This window comes from Pongo pygmaeus, chromosome 10 (assembly GCF_028885625.2).
Source record: "Pongo pygmaeus isolate AG05252 chromosome 10, NHGRI_mPonPyg2-v2.0_pri, whole genome shotgun sequence".
Lineage (NCBI taxonomy): Eukaryota > Metazoa > Chordata > Mammalia > Primates > Hominidae > Pongo > Pongo pygmaeus.
Window position 1 is genome coordinate 115,772,915 of NC_072383.2, and position 13,234 is coordinate 115,786,148.

The following is a 13,234-nucleotide window of genomic DNA, read 5'->3' on the forward strand; positions in this document are numbered from 1 at the left end:
GGCTGGTCTTGAACTCCTGGGCTCAAGTGATCCTCCTGCCTCAGCCTCCCAAAGTGCTGGAGTTACAGGTGTGAGCCACTGGCCCGGCCTTGAGATACTTTTGAGAATCCAAGAGGTGGACTGGATGGACATTCATCTCCAAACAAATGCAGAGAGATGGGATTTGTGTCCATTCTGGGGATTCAGAGACTGTCTGAAGCCCACCCTCAAATCCTTAGGTCAGTATTTACAACAGTGGGGTGCTGGCTTGGAGCTCTGGAAAACTGTCTGGCAGGTCCTCAAAGGTTAAACATAGAGTTAATAGATGACCCAGCAATTCCACTCCTAGGGATATGCCCAAGAGAAATAAAAACCTGTGCGTGAATTTCACAGCAGCATTGCTCACCCGTAAAGCAGAAACAACCCAAACATCTGTCAACTCATAATTGGAGAAATAAAATGTGGTCCATGCAATGGAGTTTTTTGTTTGTTTGTTTTTTGAGATGGAGTCTTGCTCTGCCGCCCAGGCTGGAGTGCAATGGTGCAATCTCGGCTCACTGCAACCACAATGGAGTATTTTTTAGCCATAAAAAGGAACCAAGTACTGACACATGCTACAACACAAATGAATCTAAAAACATGATGCTAAGTGAGGCCGGGCGCCGTAGCTCACACCTGTAATCCCAGCACTGTGGGAGGCCGAGGCAGGCGGATCACTTGAGGTCAGGAGTTCAAGACCAGCCTGGCCAACATGGTGAAACCCCCGTCTCTACTAAAAATACAAAAATTACCCGGGTGTGGTGGCGCACATCTGTAATCCCAGCTACTTGGAAACCTCAGGCACAAGAGTTGCTTGAATCCAGGAGGTGGAGGTTGCCGTGAGCCAAGATCTCACCATTGCACTACAGCCTGGTAGACTGTAGCCTCAAAAAACTTTTGAGTTTTGAGACTCCGTCTCAAAATACAAACAAAAACCATTATGCTGAGTGAAAGAAGCCAATCACAAATGACCACATATTACATAATTCCATTTACATGAACTATCTGGAATAGGTAAATACACAGCAGTAGAAAGCAGATTGGTGGTTGTCAGGGGGTTGGGGAGAGGGGAATGTGGCGTGCCAGCTGAGGGTACAGCTTTCTTTTGGGAGTGATGAATATGTTCTAACATTGACTGTAGTGCTGGATGCGGAACTCTGTACATACAACGAATGTCACTGAATTGCACATTTTAATGGCTGAGTTGTATTATGTGAATTACATTTCAGTAAAGCTGTGAAAAAAATAAAAAGCCAGCCAGGCGTGATGGCATGCACCTGTAGTCCCAGCTAGCAATCAATGCAGGAGGCTGAGGAAAGAGGATTGTTTGAGCCCAGGAGTTCAAGGTTACAGTGAGCTATGATGGTGCCACTGCACTGCAGCCTGGGTGATACAGTGAGACTTCAATCTCTTTAAAAAAAAAAAAAAAGGCAAAAAAAGCTTGGCTGGGGACAGGGGAGGGTGAATTTCACAGGAGGACACCCTGTAGCTGGCACAGGTATTGCTGAGTCCTAGAGGCTGCAGGTTTGCAGGCAGGGGCGTCAGTCACTCCCTCACCTGCCTGCCCTCCTCCCCTGCCCTTCACAGAAGGCCATCCTGGATTCTCTCAATCTGCTTCCTGCTCACCTTTTCCTTCTGCTCCGTGGGCCTCCACAGGCAGTGTCTTGGGAAGGACCCAGCGCATAGGCTGGTGATCCTAGGGAAAAAGGTGTCAGGCCCAGGTAGGGAAGGCGGAGGTATCAGCCCACTGAAAATGAGGACGTCCGGGTGGGAAGTGATGACGGGACAGTCACTGGGAGTGGGATTCAACACTAGGACAGACAGATGCTGGAGAGGCGGCGGCAAAACAGACGCAGGAGATTCTACGCTGTTTGGGTTGGAAGATTCCATGAATTTCCAACCTCGTGGCCCTTGTGCTGCCCCACCATACGCATTGGAGGCGTGGGGATGGAGGCATGGAGAGGCACAGCAGGACCTGGCCCTGATTCCTGGGTCCCTCTGTGTCCCTGGCATGGCCTCCTGTCCCTCCCACCCAGGCCTTTCAGCTGGGCTCACTCATGGCCTCTGGCCAAACTCGGTAGCCGTGTCAGGGCAGACTCATGTTTTAGATTCCCAGGAACCCAGTTCCAAAGAAGGAGGCAGACTCGGGACAGCTGGCCCGGAGAGATGTGATGTTATTTGGCCATGAAAAAAATAAGATTATTTTTTGGCCATAAAAAGGAACAAGGTTTTTTGTTTTGTTTTGTTTTGAGACGGAGTTTCACTCTGTTGCCCAGGCTGGAGCATGGTGGTGCGATCTCGGCTCAATCTCCATGGGCCTGCTCCATGGTGGATCTCGGCAGCAACCTCCGCCTCCCAGGTTCAAGCGATTCTGCTGCCTCAGCCTCCCGAGTAGCTGGGATTACAGGCGTGTGCTACCACACCCAGCTAACTTTTGTATTTTTAGTAGAGATGTGGTTTCACCAGTTGGCCAGGCTGGTCTCAAACTCCTGACCTCAGGTAATCCACCCACCTCAGCCTCCCAAAGTGCTGGGATTACAGGTGTGAGCCATTGCACCTGTCCAGGAATAAGATTCTCATCCATGCCACAGCACGGATGTACCTGGAAGACATGATGCTCAGTGGAAGAAGTCAGACACAAATGGTGTACGATGTCATTTATAGGAAACATCCAGAAAAGACAAATGCAGGGAGACAAAGTGGAGAGATGCGGTTTCCAGGGGCTGGGGATGGGGTGATGGCTAACGGGTGTGGAGCTTCTTTCTGAGGTGCTCTAAAATGGACTGTACATTTTCAATGGGCAAATTTTATAATATGTGCATTATTCCTCCATAAAGCTGTTAAAATTTTCTAATAAGTCTTTAAAAAAACAAAAAAGAACTGCTGTGCTACTGCACTATGACTCCATTTATGTAAAGAACAGAAAGTGACAACATGAACCTCTACAGTCAGGGTGATGAACCGCCCCAGAGTTGGGGGTGATCGAGAGGGAATATGGGGGCCTTTTGGGAGCCAGGAACATTCTGTTGCATGTTCTGTCTGTGGAAGTCCCTCTGTGTGTGACACACGCTTTTCTGTATGCAGGTCACACCCTCACTGCTCGCAGACAGCTCGATGGCTTGCCCTTTTTCCTCATTAGTGGGAGGTGACCACAGGAGGGGACAGAATAGAGAGACCAGAGCCCTGAATGAGTCAGGGTTACCAGGGAGATGATCTACGAAATCACGATCGGATGACAATGATAGCTACAGCTCACAACCGTGCAAGCGACTTGGCCGGAGCAATCTCGCTTCCCAGCGACCCCACAAGGGCTCCTATTATCCCCGACGCTTCAGGCTCAGCACTGACAGGTTCGGCGACCTGCCCCAGCTCACCCAGCGGGGGCGTGGAAGAGTCAGCTTGGAAGCCAGGTAGCGTACAGCCATGCTCTCACTAGATACCCTGCTGTCCGACTCTCCCTGGCCATCCGAACAGAATCCATTTTCCAAGGCCTAGATCCCTGAGAAAGGGACCACATGGAGCTCCAGAGGGAATATGGGAGAACAGAAAAGCCGCTGGCTGCTATGCTACTAGCCAAACCCTCTCTGGCTTTCACTGGCTGTTGCTAATCCTTCCTGAGTCTGTTTTCTCGTCTGTGAGGAGGGCACACTGATACTGACAGAGGGTGAAGGGCACAGCCTCTGGAATCACACTTGGGCTCTACCCTGCTCTGCTACCTGGGTCAAACAGTGTTGCCTCACCCAGCCTCCATTTGCTCCTTTGCAAACAGGAACCTCACAGGGTTGCTGTACAGTTTAGAGGAGCTAAAGTCCGCAACATGCTCAGCACGGTGTCTGGTGAACTGGGAGTGCACCACAGACGGCAGCTTGCAGGATGGGGACCCTGAGATGTCCACAGCACCCTGTCCTCAATGCCTTGCACAGCTGGGCTCTGCAAGGTGATCAATAAATGGTTTGCTGAGTGAATAATGAAGCGAATAATGAAGGTGGCTGCAGGCAGGGCTTCCCTCTTTGTCTGGTCCATCCTGAGGCACTGCCCTTCCCCAGGTGCCTTCCCCAGGGCCCAGGTGTCCAGACCCTGGAAGGAGAGCAGACCCCAATGTCCCAGGAGAGAGGGAGGAGAGGTAGGGGAGAAACCACCTAGAAGAGCCTGACCCATGTGCCTGGAGAAGAAATTAACTCAACACAAGAGGCCTGTCCCCAACCAGCAGCAACAAGACATGCTTGACCTGCTGGGAATTGAACTGGGGACACAGTGTCCCCAGGTGCTGGCTTCACAACACCCAGTGAGTGTGTAAATGGCTCTGAAGCCCACTGCCTCTGCTCTCTCTCTCTCTCCATAGGCACTTGCTACACCCACACCTGATTCTCACCTCCCCCTCACCACTGGTGCCTGACTCTTGGAGCCTCAGTTTCCTCATCTGTGAGATGGGTGCAGACCTAATCCTTCCCATATCAAAGGGGATGGTTCAGGGTCAAACACAAGGTGGGGAGAGGGGTGCTGGCCCAGGCTCTGCCCCTTACCAGGCACATGGTCTTGAGTAATCACAGCACGTCTCCAAGCCGTGATTTCTCATATGTAAAATGGGGATCATAGGAATATCCAGGTAACATCATGGGGCTAATGAGATGAACAAATGAGATAAATCCACATAAGATGCTGAGCAGACTGCCTGACACAGGATGAGCTCTGAATTTTAAAATAGTAACAGTAATAACGGCAGCAGCAGCAGCAGTAACAGTAATCGCTGCAGCAGTATTAATAGTAGTAATAATCATAATGTAACAGCAGCTAACCTACGTACCCTCAAAATGGAAGGAACTATTCTAAGAGCTTTACATTATTACACAGGGCTCACAACAACCCTATAAAGTAGGTACTTATGCCCATTTTATTAATTTTTTTTATTTTTTGAGACGGAGTCTCACTCTGCCGCCCAGGCTGGAACACAGTGGCGTGATCTCTGCTCACTGCAACCCCCGCCTCCTGGGTTCAAGTGATTCTTGTGCCTCAGCCACCCAAGTAGCTGGAATTACAGGTGTGCGCCACCATGCCCAGCTAATTTTTGTATTTTTAGTAGAGTCGGGGTTTCACCATGTTGGCCAGGCTGGTCTCGAACCCCTGACCTCAGGTGATCCACCCTCCTCAGCCTCCCAAAGTGCTGGGATTACATGTGTGAGCCACTGCACCCAGCCTGTGCCTATTTTAAAGATGAAAAAACTGAGGCAGAGAGATGAAGCCACTTCTCATTGTTAAGAATGATACTGGCGGATCCAGGCAGTGGCATGGTGGTGCCTGGCCTTCAGGGACTTTCCCTAAAACCTGCCAATGTCCCTTTTCACAAAGGAGAGCGCCGGTCTTGAGTACAGCGCTTAGGACAGGCTAACCTTTTATTTCATCAGTTTCATGCTCCATCAATACTCATGTCAGTTTTGTTTTCCTTCCTCCCCAGGTCCCCGCCAGGCTGGATGAACCGGCTTGGCTAAAGGTGTCGCAGCCCAGGCTGCAGCCATGGGAACGGGCTCTGCCTCACCTCAGAGCCCAGGGCTGACAGCAGGTCACTGCCCTCAGCTGGAGCTGATTCTCATGGCCAGTGGTGTTGCCCCAGTGACCATCAGGGTAGCGGGGATTGCCCAGGAGGACTCCAGGGCCACAAACTTTCCAGGCCTCCCGCGGGAGAGCTTGAGCCCTCGGGGCTTCAGAATGTCCCCCTGGAGTCATGAAGGGCTCGCGCGACGTCAAGCTGTGCTAAGCACTGCAACACTTAATCACCCCACATAATCATGAGTGGCAACAATGATGATCCTATTTTACAGACCAGAACACAAGGCCCAGAGAGGCAAAGAGACTAGAGTTGGCACGGGACTCCAGCTCTGCCTCCAGGCTGGCTCGAACCATCTTGCGCTTCCTCACTCTCACCACTTCCTTCCTTCCGGTTGTGCATTTTTACCTTAAAGAGAGAAAGAGCGAGGCATCTGCTCTCACCCAGCCCCCAGCCCCCAGCCCGAGAGGCCCCATCTGGGACCCAGGAAGAGGGCAGGACAAGCGTCAGGCCGACAACAAGGGAAGGACCAGGCTCAAAAAACCACCGAGGACTGTACCGGGCTCTTCCTCAAGGCTCGTGGTGTGAGTTGGTTTCTGGTGGCTTTCGGGGCCCAGCTCAGTTGCAAAGTTCTCTCTAGGGGTACTGAGCGTGGAGCTCCCCAACCCCCACCAACCACTGCAAGGCTAACCGACCTCCAAGGTGAGGGTGCAGCCAGGCCCCAGATTCTCAGGCCGGAACTTCCACTGCTCCAGGACTCCCCGCACTGAGGGAGGCCACTTTGCTGGGCTGCCTGCCCAATGTCCCTCTGAGTTCTCCTTCCTGCACTGCCTGCCCAGTGCCCCTCTGATTCCCCTTCCTGCACTCACTGTTCAGCATGTGGTGTCCCCCACAGTGGGGAAGCTGAGGCCCCATGGGGACTCTTCAAGGCAGAGACTGCATGTCACTCAGCACATGTCTTCCCAGTAGCCAAGATACTCAAAGTGTGGTTTCTGGGCCAGCAGCATCTGCATCACCTGGAGCTTATTAGAGATGCACCATCTCTCCCTACTCCAGACCTACTGAATCAAAACCTGCATTAATACGGTGGTGCCTTCATAGCTCACTGCAGCCTTGAACTCCCGGGCTCAAGTGATCCTCCCCCCTCAGCCTCCTGAGCAGCTGGGACTACAGGTGTGTACCACCACACCCAATTTATTTTTGGTAAAGACAGGGTCTCACTATATTTCCCAAGCTGGTCCTGAATGCCTGGGCTCAAGTGATCCTCCCGCCTTGGCCTCCCAAAGTGCTGGGATTACAGAACCTGCATTTTAACGCAGTCCCCAGGGTATTCACGTACACATGAATGCGTGAGAACTGCTGGCCTCTTAATCTCTCAATGTTTCAAAGCACCTGGAATTGTCCAAATGTGCCAGGCAATTCTCCTATCCACATTTTTGCACAGAAGATTCTGGCAAGAAGGGCCTGGTCCTTTTTGCTCCTGGCAAATGCCTCTTTGAAAAGCTGGACAACGTCGCCAAGACCATTCCCCCAGGCACACACCTTCTCATCCCTGTCCCTGCCCCATGTCAGTCCCCCACTTTCCCCGATACCTGGCATTGACTTCTTACAGTGAAAGCAACTCAGCAACAAGCATTCGAGCCCCTTCGAGGAGCCAGGCACTGTTCTAGGTGCCGGCTGCAGAGGTAAAGACAGACACGATCCCTTATGGGGAATCTAGGAGAGCACCAAAAAGATGGGAAATAGAGTATCTCAGGCAGTGATGAGTACTTTGCAGAGAAATTCAGCAGAGAAAGGGAAGGGGACCGCAGGAGGCTGGTGCAAGTTTAAATGAGGTTGACCACAGAAAGGCCACAGGGAAAAAAGTGACATTTGAGCAGAGACCTGAGGGAGGGGAGGTTCTCGACTCCCATGTGTCCAGCTGGTGGGGAGGGTGCTACCAGCATCTAGTGGGTGGAGGCCAGGGATGCCGCTCAGCACCCCACAGTGCCCAGGACAACCCCCAACAAAGAATCATCCAGCTCCAGAGCCCAGGCTCAAGAACACTGCTCTAGGGGAAAAGCATTTTAGGAAGAAGGAACAGCATGAGCTAGAGCCCTGGGGTGGGGAACAGAAAGAATGTTCATGTAACTTGGGCGAAAATAATTGGGGAGATGGGGGTAGCAGGGGCCCAACTGTGCAGGGGTCAGAAGGACACTGAGGCCTCAGCGGTGGCTCTGACTCCCAATGGGTGAGACAGAACATCTTCAGCAGAGAAGAGACATTCTCATAGGACTCTCCCACATGGTACTGTGAGCCTGGATGGTGGATGGGCAGTGAAGACAGACACAGGGGGACCAGGGAGGAGGCTGTTGGGGTAGCCCAGGCCAGAGACCATGGCAGCTGGATGAGGGCAGGGGTTGGGGGAGCAGAGGAAGAAGGGGAGAGAAGTAGCAAATCCCGGGCTCCTTGAGAGGTAGAAATGGCAGTGTTTGCTGATGAACTGGAAGCAGGGCTGAGAAAAACGGAGGAATCAAAGGTGACCACTGCAGGGAACTGTGAGGCTGCCGTTCACCACAGAGGAATGGGGGACCTCTGGGAGGGATGAGGAGGTGCTTGCTTTGCAAGGGGCATGTTAAGTGGCATGCCTTTTGAATATAAGTGGATGGGCAGTTGCTACGTGAGTCAGGAGCTCAGGGGAGAGGTCCTGGGAGGACATACAGATGTAAGAGCTGGCCGGGCACAGTGGCTCACACCTATAATTTCAGCACTTTGGGAGGCTGAGGTGAGAGGACTGCTTGAGCCCAGGAGTTCAAGACCAGCCTCGGCAACATGGCAAGACCCCATCTCTACAAAAAATACAAAAATTGGCCGGGCATGGTGGTACATGCCTGTAAGTTCTGGGAGGCTGAGGCAGGAGGATCGCTTGAGCCTGGGTGGTTGAGGCTGCAGCGAGCCAAGATCGAACCACCGCACTTCAGCTTGGGCAACAGAGCAAAACAACAACAAAAAAGTAGGAGCTAACATACAGCTGGTGTTTCAGGCCACATCTGTGCATTTTATTTCAAAGACAAAAGGAAGCCCAAGTCATCACTAGGGCAACGGCAAACCCTCTGTGATCCGCCCCCAACTCTCCGATTCTCCTCATGTGCTGGGCCCCCTGCCTAGAGCTCCCCTCCCTCTTCTCTTCACACACCGGCTCCTTCTCTCCTGGTCTCAGGCCAGATGTGGCCTCCTCAGTGGCACCTTCCGTGACCACCTACCCCAAGGACCCTCTCCTCCCTAGGGTTCCAGGGGATGGCTGTCTGCCCTGTTTCCTTCCTTTAGCATTGTTTTTTGTTTTGTTTTGTTTTGTTTTTTTTTTTGTGGCAGGGCTTCACTCTATCACCCAGGCTGGAGTACAGTGGTATGATTTCGGCTCACTGTAGCCTTCACCTCCAGGGTTCAACAGATGTTCTTGCCTCAGCCTTCTAAGTAGCTGGGACTACAGGCGCCCGCCACCACGAATGGCTAATTTTTTTTTTTTTTTTTTTTTTTTTGAGACGGAGTCTTGCTGTGTCGCCCAGGCTGGAGTGCAGTGGCGCTATCTCGGCTTACTGCAAGCTCTGCCTCCCAGGTTCACGTCATTCTCCTGCCTCAGCCTCCAGAGTAACTGGGACTACAGGCGCCCGCCACCACACCCGGCTAATTTTTTGTATTTTTAGTAGAGATTCACCATGTTAGCCAGGATGGTCTCGATCTCCTGACCTCGTGATCCGCCTGCCTCGGCCTCCCAAAGTGCTGGGATTACAGGCGTGAGCCACCGTGCCCGGCCTAACTTTTGTATTTTTAATAGAGATGGGATTTCACTGTACTGATCAGGCTGGTCTGGAACTCCTGACCACAAGTGATCTGCCCACCCCGGCCTCCCAAAGTGCTGGGATTTCAGGCATGAGCCACCATGCCCAGCCAACCTTAGTATATTGCTCATGTTATAGCATGAACTGGCTGATGTGCTAGCTTTCTCTCTGACTACCCCTCACGCACATAAGCATCAGAACAGAAGCGCCCCAGGAGGGGAAGGGGAGCCTCCCCTTCTCAACCCTGTAGGATCCTCAGCTCTAAAACCCATCACAGAAGGCCCTGGACATTTGCAGGCTCGTAAGCAAGGACCATGTCAGTATCAACCATCCTGGGAAAAGAATCTCTATAAAAGTTTTATATGCGAGTACCTGCTAATAAAACTAAGACCGTTTAGAAAGCTGCTTTTTGCCTCGGGAACGCCTCCGCACCTTTTCACACCAAACTACCCCCTTCACGTACCCAAACCACGTGGCTCTCCTCACGTCTGCCTTAACACTCTCACCTAAGCAGATGTGCGAGTCCAGCTGCCTCACGCCCGCTGTCTTTTCTGGGCATCTTTACAGCTACTGTGGCAGGTTTTCCTCTTTAAGTGAACGTGCATCATCCTAGCTGAGGCTTTTAAAGGGAGGACTCGCTGCCTCTTGGAATATACTAAATTCTGATAGTGGAACAGCCTGCTGAGCTAGATAGGGCCTCGGCAACTTCCTTATGAGTATAGTATTTCTAAAAAAAGCTGTTGAGGCCAGGCATGGTGTCTCATGCCTGTAATCCTAGCACTTTGGAAGACTGAGGCAGGAGTATTGCTTGAGCCAGGAGTCCGAGACCAGCCCGGGCAACCTAGCAAGACTCGCATCTCTACAAAAAAAAAAAAAAATTTTTTTTAATTAGCTGGATGTGGTGGTGCACACCTGTGGTCCCAGCTACAGCTCAGGAGGCTGAGGCAGGATGATCGCTTGAGCCCAGGAGTTGGAGGCTGCAGTAAACCATGATTGCACCACTGCACTCCAGTCTGGACAACAGAAAGAGATCTTGCTCCCATCCCCTCAAAAAGTGGTCATATCATAGACAGGTTAAAAACAAAGCAAAGTGACTGGGTTAAAAGGGGATTTAATTCTGGATGAAGAGCAACATCACTGCAGTGGTTTGAGGCTACACCTCTTGCATTAGCCAGCTTTGCTTTTGAACCGAGGCCCTACTGTGTAATTTTAACCTCTTCAGCCTCGGTTGCTTAATCTGTAAAATGGGGATAATAATGTCAACCTCAGAGGGTTCCTGAGACCATGTGAGCGCTGAGCCCAGTGCCTGGCACACGTTAGCACTCTGCTGATGGCAGCTGGGCTCCCGTTTCTGCTCACAACCCTGTGCTCTTTTTTCTTTTTGAGACAGTCTCGCTTCATCACCTAGGCTAGAGTACAGTGGCGAGACAAGTTACTGCAGCCTCAACCTCCCAGGCTCAAACAATCCTCCCACCTCAGCCTCCCGAGTAGCTAGGACCACAGGTGCATGCCACCATGCCCGGCTCATTTAAAAATTTTTTTTGTAGAGACAGAGTCTCACTATGTTGCCCAGGCCGGTCCCAAACTCCTGGATTCAAGCAATCCTTCCACCTCGGCCTCCCAAAGTGCTGAGATTACATGTGTGAGCTACCGCACTGGGCCAACCCTGTGGTAACTTCAAAAAATGACAGAGCAGTGGGAAGAACACTGCTGAGGGGCTGGGTGTGGTGGCTCACACCTGTAATCCCAGCACTTTGGGAGGCAGAGGCGGGTGGACCACCTGAGGTCAGAAGTTCAAGACCAGCCTGGCCAACATGGTGAAACCTCGTCTCTACTAAATATACAAAAATTAGCCAGGTGTGGAGGTGGGTGCCATAATCCCAGCTACCTGGGAGGCTGAGGAAGAACAATCGCTTGAACCTGGGAGGGGGAGGTTGCAGTGAGCCAAGATCGCACCACAGCACTCCAGCCTGGCTGACAGAGCGAGACTCTGTCTCAAAGAGAAAAACAAAAGGAACATTGCTGAAGGAAGAAAAACAGGACCTGGAGTTAGGACATTTGCTGGCGCCCGCTGTCTGGGCTATCCGAACATGGGGCTGCATGCTGGTGGCATTCGACATGGAGCGTGGAGTCCCTTTTTTCCTCTTCCCCGTGTACGTCTGTGGTTGCATTTACCTCCGGAATTACTCCACAGTCAATGGCTTGATGAATCTAAAAATATTTTTTGTAACGTGGCTTTATCTAATCATGCCTCCTAATGGCCTGCACCACTACGTCTGAAGTATTCCATAGCGTCTATTTCTGGCATTTATAAGCCTGCCAGCGTGCTATCAGGAAATTAAAAATTGCTGTTTAAAACGTTTACCAGTTAAGGGGCCCAAAAAGAGAAAGAAAAAGTGCAAGAAGCCATTTCTGTATTTTCTTCATTATTTAAAATTCTGACCTTTTAACAGGTTCACCTGTAGAGATCTCCTCTGCCAGACGGAAAATTTCCGAGGACAGGGGAAGAGCCCCCCGCATGGTAGGCGGCTAATGAATGTGTTAGAATTAGACAAACATTCCTTTTTTTTTTTTTTTTTTCTATTCAGGCATTTTGCTGAGAGGCCGCAGAATTCAGTGCTTTGTGGTCTGGATGAATTCAGGTCTTGAGGATCCTGAAGCATATACAATTTGGGGGTGCCCTCTTTTAAAAAGGGAACATAACAAAATGAATTTTTTTTTTGAGACAGAATCTCACTCTGTCACCCAGGCTGGGGTGCAGTGGCACGATCTCAGCTCATTGCGACTTCCCCCTCCCACGTTCAAGCGATTCTCCTGCTCAGCCTCCCGAGTAGCTGGGATTACAAGCGCACACCAACACACCCAACTGATTTTTGTATTTTTAGTAGAGACAGGGTTTCACCATGTTGGCCAGGCTGGTCTAAAACTCCTGACCTCAAGTGATCTGCCAGCCTCAGCCTCTCAAAGTGCTGGGATTACAGAGTGAGCCACCACGCCCGGCCAACAATATGAATGTCTAAAAATCAGGTACCGGGCTGTGTAAAGACCCACACAAAAGTAAGGCCTTGAAGTGGGGCTTTCAATGCCGCAAGACGAACCCTCCCCCAGATGTCCTGAGATGACTTCTGGAAAGAGATGGGACCAGGCCCAACACAGATAAGAAATGGTGGCTTAAAAATAAAATCAATTTTGGTCCATCAATTGCCTCATGAGAGTTTGTAAAGCTATATTCAATTTGTCAAGCCACACATTTAGAAATCCAATTCTTCTTTAAATTTTTAAGTACAACTTACAAATCTTATTCATCTGCATCTAAAGCCTGTGGCTCTGAATGATCATTTTTAAGGGGACTTTTGTATTCAAGGTCTTCACGAGCCTCCTGTGGGATCCTCATAAGTATGTGGGTCCTTCGCTGTCTGAGCGGGAGGGGGCAAAGGAGGTGGCACCCTCTCCCCCATCGCAGCTTGTAGTGGGGTGCCAGGAGCCTTCACTAGGGAACCCCAATCAATGCCATTTTCATGTGGGGGAATGTCCCCAGAAAGAAAAGAAATTTTGTCCATGCTCTGAAAACCCAGCACAGCCCAGGGCCTGCTGGACAGCTTCCAAGATGTGCCAGGGATCTGAGAGGTTGAAGACCGGGCCTGGGGTCACTTAGAAAACCCCTGGCAGAGAGGGGACAGCACTGGGGACCAGTTCCCAAGCCAGGGCTGCTCAGGGGAACAGGGGCAGGAGAAGGCCAGGGAATCTTGAAAAGCTACCTCATCTCCCTTCTCTAGGCCCTGGAGGGTGGATTAGGATTAGGCAAAGCAGTTCTGGGAGGCTGGAAGGAGGCCCTTCCTGTAGGCCTGTTTGCATA

General features: G+C 51.2%; 1 protein-coding gene across 3 annotated transcripts in view; it reads right to left on the minus strand.

The window, feature by feature from the left end:
- Positions 1–13,234, minus strand: part of TESC (tescalcin) — a 60,292-nt gene that overhangs the window by 18,489 nt on the left and 28,569 nt on the right. The window lies entirely within an intron of this gene.